The sequence below is a fragment of the Danio rerio genome, chromosome 3 (assembly GCF_049306965.1).
Source record: "Danio rerio strain Tuebingen ecotype United States chromosome 3, GRCz12tu, whole genome shotgun sequence".
Lineage (NCBI taxonomy): Eukaryota > Metazoa > Chordata > Actinopteri > Cypriniformes > Danionidae > Danio > Danio rerio.
Window position 1 is genome coordinate 20748682 of NC_133178.1, and position 21605 is coordinate 20770286.

The following is a 21605-nucleotide window of genomic DNA, read 5'->3' on the forward strand; positions in this document are numbered from 1 at the left end:
GTCAAAAATATAAGTGGAGACATGCAAAAAGCTGCTCAGTAATTATAGGAAGTGTTTGATTGCTGAAACAGCCAGTAAAGGCTTTTGGACTGGTTATTGAGAAGGGTATGGACAATTTTGGACTTGCCACTTTTTGTTCAACTGTAAATAAAAGCTGAGAAATATTTTTACCACAATAATCCCTCTACTACATTGTCTTATTATTTTTGGGAGAAGCCTGTGTCAATTCTGACACACAAAAAAAAACCCTGCTGGTTGAATGAAAGTAATTTTCGGTCCGAATTAGCCAGGGTTATGAATAATTTTAGTCTCCGGCTTAGCTTGCATTTGTTTTGGAATTAAATCAGTTTTTAGTAATGTTGCATTGTTTTATATACAGTTGAAGTCAGAATTATAAACCCCCTTTTTTAAATACTTCCCAAATGATGTTTAACAGAGTAAAGACATTTTCAGAGTAGGTCTGAAAACGTTTTTTCTTCTAAAGAAAACCTTATTTGTTTTATTACGGCTAGAATAAAAGCAGTTTTTAATTTTAGAACCATTTTCAAGAGTTCACACTTAGCTGATGGTAATAAGCTACTTTGGCATGCTGTCCCAGGAGAGAGCCCCGAGCTCATGAGAGCCTCGAGCCCGGGGCTCCCTTCTGTTGCAGGGCGAGAGGGGAGTTTGAGCTCGGGTAGATCTCGAGAACCCCCACCCCCCTCCTGCTGCGTGAGGGTTGCTAAGGTGATGCGTTGCTGACAGAATTGAATCGAATTTGGTGCTAATTTGGTTTAGTCAATTTACTTAAGTGTCATGTTTTTGGGACTGTGGGAGGAAACCGGAGGACCCGGGGAAAACCCACGCAAGCACGGGGAGAACATGAACTCCACACGAAAATTCTGTCCGTTCGGTTAGATGCCCAAACGGGAGGCATTTTTGCTGTGAGGCCGCAGTGCTGCCCTGTAGACAAAGAGGAGGAGAAAGGGTGGAAGGGGGGATTCTTCAAGACGAAGATGACTAAAGGTAAGGTGTTTGGTTATTTATACTTGGTTAGGAATAGTCTGATTGGTGGTTCGTACATTAGCTTGACTCGGGGCCAGCCGTGTCAATCATAAGCACGTGATCCTCTCAAAATAAGTTTATGAATAAACTTCACTTAAGGACAAAATTATTAGCCTCTTTTAAGCAAATTTTTTTCAAAATCTACAGATCAAACTATTGTTATACAATAACTTGCCTAATTAGTTATTGTATAAGATGCGTCATTGCCAAGATGCGTCTTGAAAAATTTCTAGTAAAATAGCAGTTACTGTCATCATGGCAAATATCAAATAAATTATTATTATAAGTTATTAGAAATTAGTTATTAAAACTATTTTGTTTAGAAATGTGTTAAAAATATATTTTCTTCGTTTAACAAAAATTGGGGAAAAAAATAAACAGGGGTAGCTAATAATACAGAGGGGCTAATAATTCTGACTTCAACTCTGTATATATATATATATATATATATATGTGTGTGTGTGTGTGTGTGTGTGTGTGTGTGTGTGTGTGTGTGTGTGTGTGTGTGTGTGTGAGAACCTGGCTTGGATTTGCGTATTGTGCGGTGTCATATATATATATATATATATATATATATATATATATATATATATATATATATATATATATATATATATATATATATATATATATATATATATATATATATTTTTTTTTTTTTTTTTTTTTTTTTTTTTGTAAAATTACAGCTCAGAAAGGATATGCTGTTACCTATGCCCTCGGAGCAGAAGTAAATACACAGTGATCACAGTGTCTCTGTTTTGACCTCTGGGATCGAAATCATCCAGTCTTTGCTAATAGTGCCCAATAGTTTCTGACCCGTTGTCTTGCGGGCAATTGTGTTTCCAGAGTAAAAGGTTGTGACCCCAATCTCATCATGTGGACACAGATATTGTTTGACCTTTGAGAATATGTGTGCATTTTGTGTGCATTCATGAGGAAAGGCCTCAAAGACCTTTTAAAGCAAGAATCTTAAACTCTGCCTAAATGCATCCTCAGACTCTTCCTCTGTGTGTATTTAAAGCATCACTCAGAAACGATATTGAATCATGCATGTGCCCTCGAGCAAATACAACTATAACAGTCTCTATTAATTTACAGCAATCTAACCTTACTAGGGCAATGAAATCTTCCTACTAATTTATAAACATCAACCAATTTGACGGTATTTAAAAGTGTTTCCTGTTAGCATGGGCTTTCAGTAAACAGTTACTTTGAAGCAAGATGTGCTATCGTAGCTCCATGTGAGAGCTTGTTTGTATCAAAATATAAAAGTAATAAAAAACATAATGGCAAATGTAAAAAATCTATTGAATTTAGGGAACCTCTCTTAATCATAAATTAAGCCTAATAAATCAGTTGATAATTGCATTAAACCTAAAGGGGTGGTTCACTACGATAACTTATTTTAAACTTTAGTTAAAGTGTAATGTAGCTGTGTGAACATAAACAGCATCTCCAAATGTAAGACGCTCAAAGTACAATTCAAAGAGTCACAGAGTTAGCTTAGCAAAGCCTACAGCGAACGAAGTTTGGTGGACTACAAAAAACATACATCCAGGCTAGTGGGATCACATTGGCTTCCGGTTACGTGCTGTAATGTTATAGCAGAGAAAGCCAAAATGCCTCCAAATGCTGCTATTTCCTTTTTTAATGGTGTGTTGTTGCAAGGATGAACAAGCATGTAAGGAAATGCTGTTTGGCACCGTTAACAATTTAGCTACAAGTTCATTCGTAAAACCACTGTAAACAGCCACAATTTTCACCAGCGCTGCAGTTTCCCTCTATGCAGCAGCTTTCCCTGCATTCTACACCTTAAATAACCAACTCGCAAAAGATATAAGAATGTTTCATATTACTTACACATGCTTATAACCTGAATATATATGAACGACACTTGTCAGGTTTTATTTTAGAGAGCAGGCGGGAGGTTTAGCTGTGTGCTCTTCCTTTTCTGTCTGATGCAGGTTCAAACTGATACCGCTAACAGCTAAACTGACCGTATTTTCTAGACGTTTTTGCTAGTGACGTGGAGCCGATCTGTGAACGCATTGTTAGCTGACCAATCAAAGCCTCTTGAGAGCGGGCCTTGCAGAGGAACTATGAAAAATGACAGTTGTTTTCTTTATTTTTTACAAATGAAGCATGAGCAGAGATTGCTTTGCATCTTATAAACACAACAAAACCTTAAATGCACTCTCACCTCAAAATACACCTTTAAATGTGCCCCTTTTAACATACCTTGTCAACCCTCTCGTTTTTCCCCAGGACTCTCCCGTATTTTATCATTCTATCCCACTATAATCCCATAAGCAAAATAATAATAATAATAATAATAATAATAACATCTGCAATGCAAAGTTAGGAAAGCAATCAAATGCTTTCATTATAGATGTGCCCCATATTTTTACATCCCAATGTTGACAGGTATCGCATCAGACCAATATGCAAATAAAGCTGATGTGTGTGTGTGTGTGTGTGTGTGTGTGTGTGTGTGTGTGTGTGTGTGTGTGTGTGTGTGTGTGTGTGTGTGTGTGTGTGTATATATGTGTGTGTGTGTGTATGTATGTATGTATGTATGTATGTATGTATGTATGTATGTATGTATGTATGTATGTATGTATTTTAGAATGCTTTATTTATTTATTTATTTGCGTGTGTGTGTAAACAAATACAGTATGTTAATATCTGACCATTTGGAAGTATTCATATGTAAACATCAGGTCTAGAAGAATTTATTCCTGCATTAATTATTTCACATCATCAAAACAAAAATAAAACTTTATTTTGTCATAATGCTTAGGAAAAACAGAAAAACTAAAAGGAAGAGTAATGCAAAAACAAGATGCCTTGTGTTCTATTTAAAGGGACATCTCATGCCAATAGCACATTGCCTTAATGAACAACAAGGTGTCAAAACAGCTTAGACGCTTCTCAGTGTTTTTCTCTGGTTTTGCTGATCTCCCACCATGAGTTCAACAAACCAAGCCTCCCCTCACAACCCCCCACCCGCTCTTCAACAAAGAAACAGCCTGAAAAATTGACCCTGGAGCTTCAATGTCATGCCAAGCAATTTTAGAGAGAACATGGTGCTAATGAGTAAACATCACATCACTTTTAACTACATCATCATAAGGGTAAAGATCAGAAAATAAGTGGAAAACAGTGTTTTGCAAACAGCCATTTACTTCTGTGGTTTCTTATTGCAATTCTTAGATAGAGTCAGCATTAAATAAATGCAAGTTAAGATTGTCCTTTTATCCCCCAATCATGATGTACATGTTAAAATGACAAACAAATGTAGGGCGTGCATGATTTCAAGAACCGATTGGATTGATAGAAGATCACTGTTAATAATAAAATGTAGAAAGATTTAAATTTCGCTTTGGCCTTTTTGCGGAGGGGAGTCTAAGGGATACAGCTGCAGATACTCTCATCAATATAATTTCTGTAACACTGTACAACAATAATTTGAAGAGTTCAGATGCAAAAACCTCTAAATGCCGTCTCAAATGTTCTCCTAAATTGAGAGTTTATCTCAACCTCCTATGTTTATGTTCAGTTATTTCACTTGTAAGGCAATAAAAGGAACATATCAGTCACTATAAATGTAAAAATACTGAGCCAACACACAAAAGTTGGAGAAAAATGCTAATTTTAGAAGAAAATATCAAATGGCTTTTAGAGGTTTTTGCATCTAAACTCTTTATATATACATTTGCATTACTGCGAGAGGTAGGTTTAGGGTTGGGGTATGGTAAACAATAATAAAATACAATTTAATAGGTGATTTAATAAATAATATAAATAATTCTTGTTTGAATTACTGTTTTTACATTACTGTGAGGGGTTTAGGATTGGGGTGAGTGTAGACGTTAATAAAATACAATTATTGGGTAATTTAATAAATAATATAAATAATTTTCGTTAACTTCTGGATGCTGCTGTATCTCTTTAGCAACAAGACTTGTGGAGGATTACTGTCCATCGGAAATAACCCTCTCATGCAAATGTTTTTCAGATGCCTAATCATGATGAGAATGAGCTAAAGTTATCAGACAGAATTGTACCATATTCATTTGAACCACAGTCTACCACAAAGACAAGGCAGAAATGAGATATGCACTCCATGTGACCAGGGAAGGTTATGGTACTTGAATAAAGATAATGAGGACAGCTATTATTATTTTTTTTTTTACAATGCACACATTGTTCATAACAAGCATCTAAATATATAAAAATAAAAAAGTCAAATTTGATTTCATGCCGACTTTAAAGTTGACTTGAATGAAAATCGGTCAAACTTTATTTTGATGGTTTGTTTGTTGAATTTAAGTTGAATTGCATCTACATGCCAACTAATTCTCATTAGATTATAAGTAGGTTGGGGTTAGAGTTGTAAGTTGACATGTACTTGCAAAGTTTCTTATAGTCAGTTAAATGTCTGTTGAAGGAGCAGTATCAGCAGATATTAGGCAGACAGTCTAATACTCAAATAGACCATCAAAATAAAGTGTTACCTGAAAATCTGCATAGCTGATTTACAAGAGCTCAGCACATGCATGACATGGTGTGTCTAATCTAAAAAAAAAAAAAAAAACGTGTTATTAGATGTGCCAATTTCAAATGTGTTTACTATACAGAACCGTATTTCATAGAGAAGCAAAGCAAACAGTTGCAATTATCACAGAACAATTGTCTTAATGTTATTGTAATCCAATTAAGTCTTGATTTTAAGCTTAATCTTGTGTTGTGAGCCACAGCTCTGTTTAGTAAATTCTGTTTCATCTGACTGGAGGTCAGCTTTACTGACAACATGCACATTAAAATCACCTTAGATTATTGCTCAGAGCTAACTGATTATTTTCACCCAATCAAGTTATACCAGCCTGATCTTATGAGGAAACTATTTTACTTTTATCAGTTTAGTGTACGAGTCAGGAACTTTTTTTCAGCAAAGAGCCATTTTAGATTTTTTTTTTTATCAAATGCATTTTTTAAAGAGCTATATGAGGTGTGTGTAAAAAAAAAAAACTTTATTTATCTATAAACAAAACTCAACTAAAACATAAACAAATATGATGCATCAAAACGTATGAATAAAAAAATTACAGATTTTTTTTTTTTCCTTTTTGCCATCGCCACTCATGAATGTTTGAATTAACGTGTGTGAGGGTACTATTAAATCGTACCATAGAAATGTAGGAAAAATTACTTGCCCTTTATTGTTGTCGCGATTCAAGTTAAACCACAGCATCACATATGCGCATTGGTTGAAACGTCCTTTTATTATAAACCGAGTTCTTATTCATTTTGCTGCAGAAAATACAATATAAAGGAAATTGTGATTGTATTTTCAATAGAAAACTGGTTTCTAGTAACAGTTACTGTATATATTTTTTTGAATTTTGGAATATTACTGAAAAGAGACAGCTGGAGACCCACATATTTTTGGTCAAAGAGCCACATGTGGCTCCCGAGCCATATTCCTTACCCCTGGTTTAGTGGTCAATTTGTACAAAAATTTACAAATTTAAAAAGAAGGCATGGCACCCAACCCAACACGCCCCTAAAGCCAACCATCATTGAGGGATAAGAAAATTGTTCTAAATTGTATAAATGGGATTGTATAAATTCATACAAATTAGCCACTTAATCAAACGGTTATGAATTGCCATATTGTTGCTTACATTGTGCAGCTTTAAAGGAAACAGTGAGTTTTATAGCTAATTCTGCAAAAGAAACCGCTTGCGGTTGTCTGAAAAGCAGTCATGAGCATTTGAAGTTGCCTCAGACAGAAATAGCCTAAGAGTGCAAGTTGTTGAGTCTAAGTTGCGCTTGCGCTTCACATTTTTAATCCTTAAGAACCTGCTTGTGATGATACAAGCAACTTTACAGACTGCTGTGTTTTATTCCCTGCCTTATTACTTTTCTTTTTTTTTTCTTTTGGGAAACAAACAGATGTTCTTAGAACATTGCAGTGAGGTCCTTACACAATATTTACACAATAACAATCCAATTTCCTCCAGCGGAACAGCGGTGTTAACATTATGCATGACGGAAGTGGCTTTTTTGCATCAGTAAGATGCTCTTGAAGCCTCTGCAAACACTTCACTATAGTCACATTCAGGTAATTGGAAAACTTTAGCGAGCCGAGCTTGTGTGAACATCTGCTAATTCCCTTGTGTATGTGTGTGGGTGCTTACTCAGCTTTTAAAACACACTATACAGGCTTAAAATGGCCTCTGAGACCCAGGTGGGCTCTGTATAATCAGGTTTAACCCACTAAGTGAACTTAATTCCTCAGTGACATCATTAAAAAACTGCATGTGCTGCAGATCAGTGGTTCACTTCACTGGACAACATCCTTATCTTAGCATTTGTCACTCCATATGTTCAAACTGAGGAGGTGTGTTATATAAGACAAAATCACTGTCTGTTTCTGCCATTCGATAGCAGTTGGTTGTAGTACAATGACATTATGGCAGTACTAATTTACTGAATGTGCTAGAAGAACGGTCAGTCCAAACTTTTACTCTGGTAAACTCGGACGTCCAATTAGTAAGAGGATGAGACAGACTTTTATCAGTTGTATTGAATAAAAAATAGTCTGATTCAAAACCAACTCTTGTAGTCTGATGTAATTTAAGGGGGCATCAACACATGTTCCTCATCAGAACTTATACTATGGGCATCTTTTTCATTATGGGGTGCACTTTTTATGATCAGCAAACATAAAGAGACCAAGAGAGCAAAAAGAGACCAAGATATATACAAAATATACAAAAAGGAAACAAATGAACTACTCTGTTAGCTCTGTAATAATGACTCACAAAAGCTCTTTAGTTCCACCAACAACATAATAATGAAAGCATTACATATCACAGCACAAAATCTGTGAGTCTGTAATCTCCTGAGAGCTTTGCGCTTTGCTTGAGAAACATTATTGCATGTCTCAACCAAAATTACATTTTCAGATCACAAGCAATCTGTGCAAAGAATTCACATGACACAAATCTTACAGTACTGTATGCAGACTGTAGGCCTATGATTTAAATCTACATCAGCCAACAGCCAAATGGTATATTGTAATAATAATAAATAATTACTACTAAAACAACAAATATAAATAATGAAAGTCTGCTGTAGGAGACTTGCCATTGGCTGTTTTACTGAATAATTAATAGCAATGCGAGACCTGTGCGCTGTTTTGAGGATGTTTTTAAAAAACATTTATGAATATCTTTAAGTTCTGTTAATATATTCACTCATGACTTAAATATAAGGTTTCTGTTTAAAGAAAATGTTATTTATAGTTAACATTGTAGAGATTTGTTTTCCTGTAAGCAAAATTCAACTGAATAGTAAGTGTTTTAAATATCTTAATGGCCAAATGCACAGAAAATTGTCCTTAGTAACTTCTCAATAGTGCATTTATGGTTGTTAGTTTAAGATAATGGTGGTTTAGGGCCTAAAAACACTAACTCCCTAAAATGGGTTTCATTATTGTCTCTGCATGTGTAAACTAAAAACCATGATTTTCTGTGATGGATATACAGTTGAAGCCAGAATTATTAGCCCCCTTTGAGTTTTTTTTTTCTTTTTTTTCCCTTTTTTTTCAAAAGATGTTCAACAGAGCAAGAAAATTTTCACAGCATGTCTGATAATATTTTTTCTTCTGGAGAAAGTCTTATTGGTTTTATTTCGACTAGAATAAAAGCAGTAATTATTTTTTTAAAAAACATTTTAAGGACAAATTTATCATAGCCCCTTTAAGCTAATTTTGTTTTCGATAGTTTACAGAACAAGCTAATTAATATTCTTTATTGTTTTTACATATATGGATTTATTTGGTTGTAATCAACATCTCAGGAATATTTCAAGTTAACAGCACCTTTAGAAATATGTTTTCTGAGAAAAATGCTGACATATTGAATACTATTTCCCCCACAGTATATGCACAAATAACATACTTTCACATATACTTGCCTTAAGTAACATATTTAATGAATCAAGATTGTAATAAAGTATTTTTCAGAAATTTTCCCCAGTGTTGGGTAAAGTTACTTTTAAAAGAAGTGACAAATTAGAGAGCTCATTAAAAATTGTTAGTTAGCAATTCTGTATCTGCTTAACACACACTCAGCCTGTGATCTTATTTAAGTGACTTTTAATATTGCTTTTGCTGCTATAGTTTTTTTTCTGCTTATTTTGCTGCTATTCACCAATGCCATATTTTTAAGATTAAGATAGACTTAAGATTGTAACATATTATATTTTAAAGTAGCTTCATTCAACATTGATTTTCACTCCCTAGTTTATTAACGCTAGTCCAACAATGCAATTCTAATAAAAAACTAGTTCTGGCAACATAGCAATGGCATAAATGTAGTCAACAGCATGATTTTTTTATTTTGATACATTCACATTGATCTTTTTTTATTTAAAGAACAAATGTCTAAATTTACAGAGGTCTGGACCTCAGTGAATTGATAGCTGCTAGAAGATTATTATGATAAGGACTGATTCATCTTTTAATCTTCAGTTAAGGAATTTGTCCTTGATTTCCCAGCTGTTATTGTGAATTGTAAAATGTAACAGATTGATGTGATTCCAAAGTGGCCATCGAGACTCGTGTGGGGATGTAAAACTGAATAAGAGGCACTCGTGGTTCCTCCTCCACAGGTCATGGCTGACTGTATGGCTAAATAACACTGCTATTTAATTTCCCTTATATATTTTAGGTAGTCCATATTAATTAAGCTTTTAAATGTGAAAAGTTTTTGAGAACTTTATTTCTTTGAAAAAAAAAAAGCTTGACTGACTGAAATCAGGCACTGCATAGAGACTGAAAAATTGATTCTTTACAAAGATGTTTTTGAAAAGAAATGACCTTTTTTTGATGTAATGTAATTCATTTGAACTGAATAAACTCTATATAGCCTTGATAATGCAATTTTATAATAAACACTACAGTCTTTTGTGCAGTTTGTGTTAGCGATAAAAAACTTTGCAAATATTATAAGATGTTCAAAATGCATTTTTTTTTTTTTTTTGGAGTTCACTCAAAAGTCAAATATGCAGTGTGTCAGTGAAGTTTGTCAATTTGTTTTTAAAAGTTACATTTGTGATGAAAAATGAAGTTTACTTTTTCCCTATATACTGTATTACAAAGCAGTAAATGCAGTACTAACACGGTAACAATCAAATCATTTACTTTTTTTTTTCTTTTGAAGTTGATAATCAGGTATACAACATACGATTTTGGATTCAGAGTTAAAACTATTCATTAAACAATTTTTCTAATTTTTTTCTACTATGCCATTGCTGCCACAAACACCTTTATAAACTTTATTTTAATAGTGTAAAGACTAAACACTAGCTGTGTATTCTGGGACTCTATAAAAATGCTCTATTATTTCTAACCATATGTGGGTGTTAAATGGTCAAAACTAACCTCTGGGTAAAATTATTTTAATTAAATCTGCATGTTGAGTTTATTTTTAAAGCATATTTATACATGGTTGCCCAAAGTGTTGTACAAACAAATATATAGAAATATATAAGATAAATAGACACAAATAAAACACCACAAAATAACATTAAGACAGACTATTTTTTTTAAATCTGTCTAATTAAAAGCAAGCCATAACAAACGACATCCTATCTAGGCCTTAAATTCAGCGGTTGAAAATGCATCTCCCTACATATTAAGAAATGGCGGGTCATTTAAATCCAAATTTGGTAAAATATTAACCCAGCTTCATACTGATTACGTACCCCTATATACTTTTCTGGAGAGCGCCAAATACGTCCCAGGAGCTGTTTTTTTTTTTTTTTTTGCAAGTTTTGTTTTCGCAAATTCACCAGAGGGCACTGTGTACGCTTTTTGAGATCTCAAATTTCTCTAGCGAGTGCCATGCTGTTCTCACATAAGTCCACCAGAGGCCGCTGTCCACTGACTTACTTAATGACTGACCGATTGCACCACCAATAAACCCAAACAATAGTGTTTTTAAAAGCACCGATTGACTCGCCCAGCCCCTTCCCTAAATCCAACCGCAGTGTTTTAAAAAAGCAATCCAGAAAAAGAAAAGCCCTCTGATTTTTTTACCTTGTTTTTAGATTTTACCACATTCTCACCCTGTTATTTGCTTGTTTATTAAATTTTTTGGCTTCTGTTTTTGTCTGACGTGCTTTCTGGAACCATTCTTCACCGGACTTGAACCCCGTTGACGGAGTCAACTCTTCTCAGCATCTTAAGTCCATTGACGTATACAGGTCAAGCTACCGGACAAAGTGGTAACAGTGGAAAAGCCGTCCATACAGAGGTAAGGGGTCAACTGGTAAGCGAGAAAAGGAACAGTGTCATAGCGCCTCGTAGTGTTTATTTTAATAAAGAAATGCAGCCATATGTAACTCTGGCTGCATAATTCGTGATCTCCAGAAATGTATCACAAAGAGTCTATGTTGCAACAAATGGACAAACCCAAAACATTGGATTAAATTCGGTCCAATAAATTTAATAAAAAAATTAACCCAGGAGTTTTAGTCTGTATTACACCCATGGGTTGAAATAACCCAGTATTTTTTAGAGTGTATAGTCCAACTCACTGTGTTTGTTTGCATGTTTTATAAAATTTCAGGTTGAAATTACCCAGGATATTAGGACAGTAGTAGCTTACTCATTTTGGTAACGCAAAGTACCAAAGTACCGCGTAAGTACAGTGAAAGTACTGTGTACTTTTCTGTACGTATTGTATAAGTATAATGAATGTAAGTTAAATTAATATTATTTATACCAGTTTTACAAATTATCTTTTGCTTTAAAATTTTGTGCTAAATTCAGTCTTTCTTGACAATATTTGGGTATTGTTTGTGATGTTTCTTTTTTCTCTCTTTTTTTTTGGCTCAGTGTACATATTCTTACCAAACTGGATTATTAAATTAGCAAGAATTTTATCAAAAGTTGTAAAAGAGATGAATATATCTAGGCTTTAAAAATGTCAACCTCTCCTTATTGTCCAACTTTTGTGGTTTGTCTATATTGTGAGCAATTTTCGAAATAACCCAGACCTTTTTAAAGAGTAGAAGGTTGCACTCAGTTGATGAACAAAAGCTATTATTGATAAACGGGATAGGGGGCAGCATGGAGTCTAGCAGATGGTTTGGGCCTTGATCGCTCTGGCCAACGGAATGAGGAAGCCTGGCGTGGGAAGAAATGTATCTGCTGGTTTTATTATGCTCTGAAATAGCCCACACTCACAGCATATGGATTTGAGATTAATACCGCTTTCCCATGAATGGTTGACTAGCTCAAAGAAAAAGCCACATTTTACTGTAGTGTTTTACCATGACACAAGGTTCTGTGCATACAGCGAAAGTGATCATGGTCTGCTGTTTCTCAGTATGATTAGATCTGATGCAAAATATGTCTTATATTACTGCTGGTTTTGTTCACTAATTGATTTACTTTTGTTTGATGTTCTGCAGCATAAGCAAACGCTACTGGGACCAAATTTAGGCCATTATTTTCTAGATCTGAAAAGAAAAATATCATCTGCAACATCGGATTAAAAAAAAAAGAGCTTCTCATGGGGAGCGCAAGTCGATGGTAATGCAACATCAAACATCTCTGAACAATAACACTGTTTTTATATGGTTCTCCCAGCCCATTTTCAGGACCAGACAGTTTTCGCAGACATCCTTTTTTTTTTTTTTTTTTTTTACATTTTTCTAAACTGTGAAGATCTTTGTCATTTTAACATGGTAAAATGCTTAATAGAAAATGAACAGAACTTTACAGTATAGTAGCCCTCCCCTGTTTTAATATTATTGAAAGTAAAAGGATGTCAGTTTTATAATCATTTTTAAAGTTTTTGTTTTAACATTCACTGTTAAATTCAGTCTTGCTTGTCATTTTTTTGGGGAATTGATGGTAATATTTGTTTCTTTCTTTTTAGCTCAGTGTACATATTTCTTGGCAGCTGAAAGCATTATTAAATTAGCCAGAATATTAACAGAAGTTCTGAAAGAGGTGAATACACATACACTCATCAGCCTCTTTATTAGGTACACCTTACTAGTACTGAGTTGGCAACCTGAGTTTGTGGCTTAGATTCAACAAGGTACTGAAAATATTTCTCAGATATTTTGGTCCATATGGACATTATGGCATCACACAGTTGCTGCAGATTTGTCGGCTGCACATCCATGATGCGAATCTCCCATTTCTCCACATCCTAAATGTGCTCTATTGAGATCTGGTGACTGTGGAGGCAGATGAGAACAGTGAACTCATTGTCATGTTCAAGAAACTAGTCTGAGATTATTTTATGAAAAGGCACATTATTCTGCTGGAAGTAGCCATCAGAAGATGGATACAGTTTGGTCATAAAGGGATGAACATAGTCAACAACACTCAGGTAAGCTGTAACCACAACCACCAGCCTGAATCATTGATACAATGCAGGATGGATCCATGCTTTCATGTTGTCGATGCCAAATTCTGACCCTACCATCTGAATGTCGCAGCAGAAATGGAGACTCATCAGACCAGGTAACATTTTTTGGATTTTCTCTTCTCCAATTTTGGTGAGCTTGTGCAATTGTAGCCTCAGTTTTCTGTTCTTAGCTGACAGAAGTGACACCCTGTGTGGTCTTCTGCTGCTGTAGCCCATCTGCTTCAAGGTTGAATGTGCTGTGTGTTCATAGATGCTCTTCTGCATACCTCGGTTGAAACCAGTGGTTATTTGAGTTACTGTTGCCTTTCTATGAGCTTGAACTGGACTGAACTTGAGCTGGACATTTTCCTCTGATCTCTAGTAAGGCATTTGCACCCACAGAACTGTTGGTCACTGAATATTTTCTCTTTTTTAGCCCCATTCTCTGTAAACCCTAGAAATGGTTGTGCGTAAATTTCCCAGTATATCAGCAGTTTCTGAAATACCCAGACCAGCCCATCAAAGTCACTTAAATCATCTTCTTTCCTCATTCTGATGCTCTGTTTGAACTGTAGATTGTCTTGACCATGTCTACATTCCTAAATGCATTGATTTGCTGCCATGTGACTGGATGATTAGAAATTTGCATTATTGAGCAGTTGGACAGGTGTACTAAATAAAGTAGCCGGTGAGTGTATAGACCTATTATGAAATGAGTGTCTTTGCGTCATACATTTATTTTCCTTCGGCTTAGTCTCACAGAAACGCCCACTGGCCCAGCCGGGACTCAAACCAGTGACTTCCTTGCAGTGAGGCGACAGTACTAACCATTGGGCATCCGGCTTTGCATATGTAATTTGTAATTAAACTGTACATACAAGAAAAGAAAAGAAAAAAACTTGAGGAAATGCAAACATTTGCCGTGGATCAGTGTTGTTTTGCTAAAAGTGATGTTGATTAGGCATCATAAATGCCCTCATTGAACCTTTGTCAACCACCATATCATTGCAAATTTAGTTAAGAAAATGTCATTTGTTTTAGGAGAAAGCAGATTGAAATCAAAAACAGTGTGCCGATGAACTTATCCCAAACCTTAATGAAAATCAGCAAGCCATTTTCCTCCTCCTCCTAAAAGTCCATGTGCCCTGGAGGCAGTGATTTTGAAGAATACATAAAGCTGTAATCACTAGCATGTTCCATTACACTTACAAGCTGACTTTCAGAATTCATGAGTCATCAGACTGAGCAAATCATGGGGCTGCAGCGCCACCAAGTGAAATATGGAGTAATTTACCACTTTACTTTTAAGGAACACAGAAATTTACAAGGATATGGTAAAGAAAATGTGTGCCTTCAAAATATTCTGATCATGTAATGTGTGTGTTTATATATACACAGATGAAGTCAGAATTATTAGCCCCCCTATTATTTTTTCCCCAATTTCTGTTTAACGGAAATAATATTTTTTCAACACATTTCTAAACATAAAAGTTTAATTACTCCTTTCTAATAACTGATTTATTTTATCTTTGCCATGATGACAGTAAATAATATTTGACTAGATATTTTTCAAGACACTTCTATACAGCTTAGTGACATTTAAAGGCTTGACTAGGTTAGGTTAACTATTCGGGTAAGGGTGATTAGGCAAGTTGTTGTAGAACGATGGTTTTGGTCTATCTGAAAAAAAGCTTAAAGGAGCTAATAATTTTGACCATAAAATGTTTTTAGAAAGTAAAATCTGCTTTTATTCTAGCCAAAATAAAACAAATAAGACTTTCTCCAAAACAAAACAAAAATATCAGATGTTCTGTGAAAATATCCTTGCTCTGTTAAACATCATTTAGGAAATATTTGAAAAAGGGAAAAAAATCAAAGGAGGGGTAATAATTCTGACTTCATCTATATATAATTTATTTGAACAATTATTATCCAACCATAATGTGTCGACACCCTCTTCGTATTCCTGAGAAAAATATTAGAAATTTTACAAAAATCATTTTCCTTCTTAAAGCAGGTTGCATTAGCATCTAGCATCAACAGGAAAACAAAATGGCTACTATGGTGTTTATACTAAATGTTTTGTGAATAAAATGCAAAAATGTCAACACTTTCAGAATTTCTTAAATCAGAAACTCCAAAAAGAAAAAAAAAACTTAAATGTAAATATTGAAAAAGCTTTTAAAACAATACTTACTGTTTTATGTGATTGTTTTAAAACAGTATTGATCAGTTCAATGTATTTGAATATTATTACCAAAAATCCAGGTCACTGCTATGTCAAATGTATCAACTCCATCAGAAATGAGTATTTTTTTATTTGTTGAATATTTGTTGGTCACATGTGAAAAGGCAGTCTGCTAACATGCAGTTGTGTTTTATATTGATAATACTGACAATAAAGGACAATAAAGGATGGCAAGAAAAGGGCAGGTTTGTTTTTTAAGAAGAAAAGAGAGGTTGAGAGGTTACATCAATGTTTTTTTTCTAAAGAAGGCGTAATAGCATTCTGCTCATCTAGTTGTTTAATTTGTTTTTCCAAATCTATTAAGGTAGCTTTGTTTTTCTTATTCTTTGCCCCTTTAAATGATATAAAACAGCCTCTTAGATATGCTTTAAAAGTGTCCCACAGAAGTGAAGGAGAGATGTTTGGTTGGTTATTAGTTTCAAAAAATATTTTAAGTTGTGTTTGTAAATACTCACAGAATTTTTCATCCTTAAGTAGATAGGGGTCTGCCCGCCACAATGGTTGAGTATTACCAATTTCTGACAATTTCAGGGCAAATGTAATTGGGCTATGATCTGAGATCAGAATATTATGATAGGTGGCCTTAAAAGTGAACGGAATTAGTTTTAAATCTACCAAAAAATAGTCTATTCGGGTGTAAACATTATGAACTTGTGAGTGGAAGGAGTAATCTCTTCCAGTTGGGTTTGCTAACCTCCACACATCATTGATATTATAATTTTTAATATATGTTTTGAGCAGTTCTCTAGATTTGGATGGGGGAGCACGCTGAGTTGACGATCTGTCTAAATATGGATCTAAAACACAATTGAAATCTCAACCGTAGCAAAACTTATGCGTTTTCAAACTAAAACGCACTAGTGTAAACGGGGCCTGAGTATTTACAAGTATCGAGTCTCGTGAAGGAGCTCCAGATGGAAACTTTTGTTTTCTGTTTACCTCATGATTAAAGTTGTTGCACGTCCACTGGTTCTGCCTATGAATAAGCAAGTTTTAGCTACTTATATTAAGGTAGCGTTCAGAAAAAACAAAACATGCACAAAGAAACTCGACACAGATGAACATAAAAGCCTACTACTAGCTAGTGTTTTAGAAATGCTATTGCAGAGCAATACAAATTGCGCGCAGAAGTATAAATGCACAACTACGCACAAGGCAGGCGCTGTGAGTCACACAGATTACTCGACGCAAAAGTATAAATCAGCCAGTCAGAGTTGTCAATAGTCTAATCCGATTCAATGATCTATGCTAATCTAAGCTAAAAGTTCTCACGCAAGACCAAGAGATCTAAGAATAGATTGAAAATAGATAAAACTCAACTGTTTAAATTCATTGTAAATAGAGTTTATTTTCAAAACAGTGGAGTGTGAAATATGTTTTAAAAAACTAAATGGAAAAATATTGTAAACAAGTTTACAAAAAATAAAAAATCCAAACATCCTGAAAGCCTGACTCATTTTGTAGTTTAAAAGAATTCAAAAATTAAGCCTCAGAAGAAAAATAAGCTTCAGGAGTAGATGAGAATGTTGGCTTTCTATTTCTTAAGGGTCCATATATACTGGCAAATGTTTTTTTATGTCTGCTAAAGCGTTCCTCTGCTCCAGGCTTTTTTCGGGATTGACACATTCTCTTGGGTCTAATAAAAGCTTAATGAAAGTTCCTTGTAGGCTGAATGAGTATCTCAGATTCTGCGCTCTAAATTTACTCTCCTCCGTTAAAGTGACACACTTAATTGATTGCGCATTGGGATGAACTCCAGCAGGCGACTGAGGACACTGGGACACCAGCACTGCCGATGTGACAGGCTCAGCTGGGATGATGTGACACATGGGTCGATAAGTAATTTAGCCGTGGTATGTTCAGCTGCTGCTGCATTTACAACATTTAGATAAAGCAACACTTCTAGGTCTGCGCCGGTAATGCACACTGTGAACATGAGCCAAAACCAATGCAGTTCTGCTCCGTGTCGGATTAACAATCAAGCTGGACTTTAAGGGTATTGCAGATCACTGCATACGATAGAAGATTTATATTTTAAACATTATAGAGGCAAATTCATTCATTCCACTTAGTCCCTTTATTCATCAGGGGTCACCATAGTGGAATGAACCGCCAATTTATCCAGCATATGTTTTTACACAGTGGATACACTTCCAGCTGCAACACAGTACTGGAAAACACCCATACACAATCTTATTTGCACACATAATTCACTTATAAGGCATGTCTTTGGACTGTGTGGGAAACCGGAGCACCTGGAGGAAACCCACACAAACACGGGGAGAATTCCATAAAGAAATGCCAACTGACCTAGTTGAGACTCGAACCAGCAATCTTCTTGCTGTGAGGCAACAGTGCTAACCGCTAAGCCACCATGATACCCCAGAGGCATATTCAACATTTGACGCCATCCGTCCACACTACGCCGGAGTTCTCGAGCGCCGAAAACGGAGCTTTTTAGAAATGCTGGAGAGGCCGTTTTCATTCTAAAACGCTGCTGCTCCGTCTCAGTGTGGATGGGGAAAGACGGAGACATCTGAAAACGGAGGCGGGGCTGCAAACGTTCGCCTATCTGATTGGGGCTTTTCCTCAATATTAAGTAGCCTACACACAGTTCAGTCTCGCATCCTCTTCTTGTAAGTTAAGACTTCGCAAGTTTGATCAAGGCTGCAGTCTCCCCCTTCTCAGTTTGATATGGAAAACATACCGAGGACACGGGTAAATCTTCAAAGGGAACAGTGTACTTTAAAACTTCATTCACATCACCCTGGCTACGTTGTTTCACTTTCTCAACAATAAAATGTAAACATGATTTAAGGAACTGCCTATTTTCATTTTAATATTAGCAACTAAACAGACAGCAGAAATGTTGAGGCGCCGTGCTGCATATATGAGCGTCATCTTCACTGTGTGGATATTTATAACAAAACGGAGCCTATAACAACTGCCTCCTTTCATTTTCATTGAAAATACGAAACGCACCCTCTCTTCTGCTGAATATCAGTTTTAATAATCGATACTTATAAAAGTATAACATACAAAAAGTTTATACATTGTAGGAAATAAAGGCAAGCGATCAGTCAATGTACCTGGATTAATCATTAACTTATCTTTGCGCTTAACCAAAACATGTTACCCGTGAACAAGTAACTTAATAGATTCCAATGACCAAAGTCAGGGAATTGACCTATGTCGTTAGATAAAGACAACAACATGAATAAAATATCACGTTTAGCAAATATAGTGAGATTAGATCCAGCGGGAGATGCTTGATGAGCAGTCCGACAAGCAGAGCTCTCATCTGGGTAGAAATGCTGGAGCGCTTGCCCGAGAGTGTGTGTGTGATCACGTGATGTGCGTTTTCAGCGTTTTGGTGTGGACGGAGAGCTGTTCAGAAACGCTGGGTAAAACGCGAGTGTGGACGCGGATCGTTTTCATTCTACAACGCCGTTTTAAAACTAAAACGCACTAGTGTAAACGGGGCCTCACTCTATCTGGCTTGCGGCTTTCAGCACAGCCCACGCCTGTCACTGGTACCAAGCCGACCAATCACAGAGCTTGCGCTACGCATAATTGTAATGTGTAGTTACATTTTTCAAGAGTTGCGCTTCAGCATCTGCATCAGACAAGGCGAGGGCTATGCATCCACAAAAAGGCTGTGCCGGACCATACATACGCTTGACGCAGAAGTATAAAACATAAATTTATAAAGTTACCAAGGTGGTTATAAATACGTACACCTTGCACACAATGGTGCACACATACCGATAGCCCAAACTCATCATTTAATTTTGGAGAACGCCACTTGGTGAGTATCCTCCATGTTGTGTCCTATATTTATTTTTAATGTACATGAGTGCCGTAAAAGTGTCAGAATGTTTAACCTGGTGAAATAAAATCAATGTGCTGCATCTGACACTATTGCTGTGTCTTTAATATAAGGTAATTACCCCAGTGTTCGCAAATATTCCAGAGGCTGGTATAGCTTTTTATTTGCATGTTGTTTTTTCAATGTTAATTATTAACATGTTAACAATGTTACTAACCACTGTTTTGTTCTTCAGTAGGTTATGGATAAAGGATGATCATTCTAATGGTTTAATTGAACTATAGTTAATTAAATAGTTTAATTGAACCCCCACTGCTCTATACTCTCATACTATTATAGCATAATAATCAAGGGCCTTTGCTTCAGTACCATGACTGCACAATGATAAAGTTCCTCTATTACGTCACAATGAGTGTTTCGTTCCAGCAATCTTTTTCTTCGCTCCTAATACACATTGTAACTACCGAAGAGTAGTTAAAAAACTAAGAGTAGAGTAGAAAAGTACTTTAAATAGGAAAATACTCTTAGGTCATTTTTGTGCGAGTTGCTATTCTAATCTGATTTAATGATCTATCCTAAAAGTGCTCCTGCCAGACCTGGAGATTACCTAAATGGATTAACAATTTTTAAAAACACAACTGTTTAACTTTTATGTTTGTTTACTGTTATGTAAAAGTTATGTAGTTTGAGTAATTTTTACTTAGTCACTTCATGTTTCCTTTGCAATACTTCATTTTTAAGTACATTGTACTTTCTTTAGGTTTGGGTTTACATGTTCTTTTTATTCAAATGAAGCTGCATTTCCATGAAAGGTTTCATTCTTCATAAATACTTACAGCATTATACTACATTTAACAGTAAATATTATCCATTATCCATATTCAAAAAGAATATCCATTACATTTGCATATATGTCAGCTTTTAAATACAACAGTACATTGTACTGCTCATAGATTTGCGTAAATTGTGTAAGCAGAAAAAAATAGTTACACCATTCAACACTATCACCCTATTTCTTACAGTATGTACATTATATTTTGTCTGATCTTTTAGATTCTAATGAAATCCTTTATAATAAATAAGCAAATAAATATCACTCCTCCTTCACTTAGCACAAACAGTTCCTTATTCCTTTGAATACTTAAAACTTCTTGTGCATGTTGCCTCTTTTTGTTGAATTGCCGAATGCCTCTTTAAGTGTAAGTGTTTGGATCAAACCATCTGCTAAATGACTAAATGTAATGCAATGATATCAGTACCAAACACTGCGATGTATACTGTTTAATTATAATAACTACTGTATAATAATACACTGCCAATGCATGAACTTCAAAATATAAAAATAAATATTGTGTGCTTTATCAAGTGTGCAGTGTGTTATAATCAATAGGCATTTAACAGCTATATGGTAATTAATCTTGCTTTGTGTGTGCTACCTAAAAAATGCACAAGTATAAAATGCTAAATGTCTGTACGTCACGTTATAAAAATCTGTTTCCATCATATAAAGGATGCAGAAATGTCAGTAAAGACTGATGCAGAAGAGGGTTTGCATTATGAATAACACTAGTGCCATCTAATGGAGCAGCTCTGCATCTATTGGGCATGTTCAAATTGCCCTGACAAACAACACTGGCTATTTGTCTGGTGCTAGGAAACAGAATCATCTTTTTTTTTCTTCTGCCACAATCATTGAAATTTAGAGTTTGTTGAAGCAATGTGAACTATAAAATTTGCATTGTTTTTCAAGAAATAAAAACAATGTGAAATGGTTATTGATTTTCCAACTGATTTAAAGCCATACATTTTTTGTTGTTGTTTCAAATTAAGCATTATTTTTCTCATTAATTTGCCAACTGCTGATATCAAGTCATAGGCAATTGGTTAAAACCAATGCAGTGTGCAATCATTGCTTAAAATGATTAAATTATTAAAATGATTAAAATGGATATTAAAAACAAACAAGAACCTAAAAGTTATCATGAAACTTGTAATGCTGCAATAATAGACATGATTCTAAAATGAGAGTTGGTGGAAGAAA

General features: G+C 35.1%; 1 long non-coding RNA gene across 2 annotated transcripts; it reads left to right on the forward strand.

The window, feature by feature from the left end:
- The first annotated feature begins 10532 nt into the window (after positions 1-10532).
- LOC141381183 (uncharacterized) lies at positions 10533-15906 on the forward strand. 2 transcript variants are annotated; one of them, XR_012400940.1, is made up of 5 exons: positions 10533-11375; positions 12538-12658; positions 13008-13081; positions 13517-13603; positions 13759-15626. It is a non-coding gene; the product is annotated as an uncharacterized lncRNA (long non-coding RNA). The 2 variants fall into 2 exon arrangements; XR_012400939.1 differs by lacking the exons at positions 10533-11375; positions 12538-12658; positions 13008-13081 and adding an exon at positions 13282-13469 and having other exon boundaries at positions 13582-13603; positions 13679-15906.
- The last annotated feature ends 5699 nt before the right edge of the window (positions 15907-21605 follow it).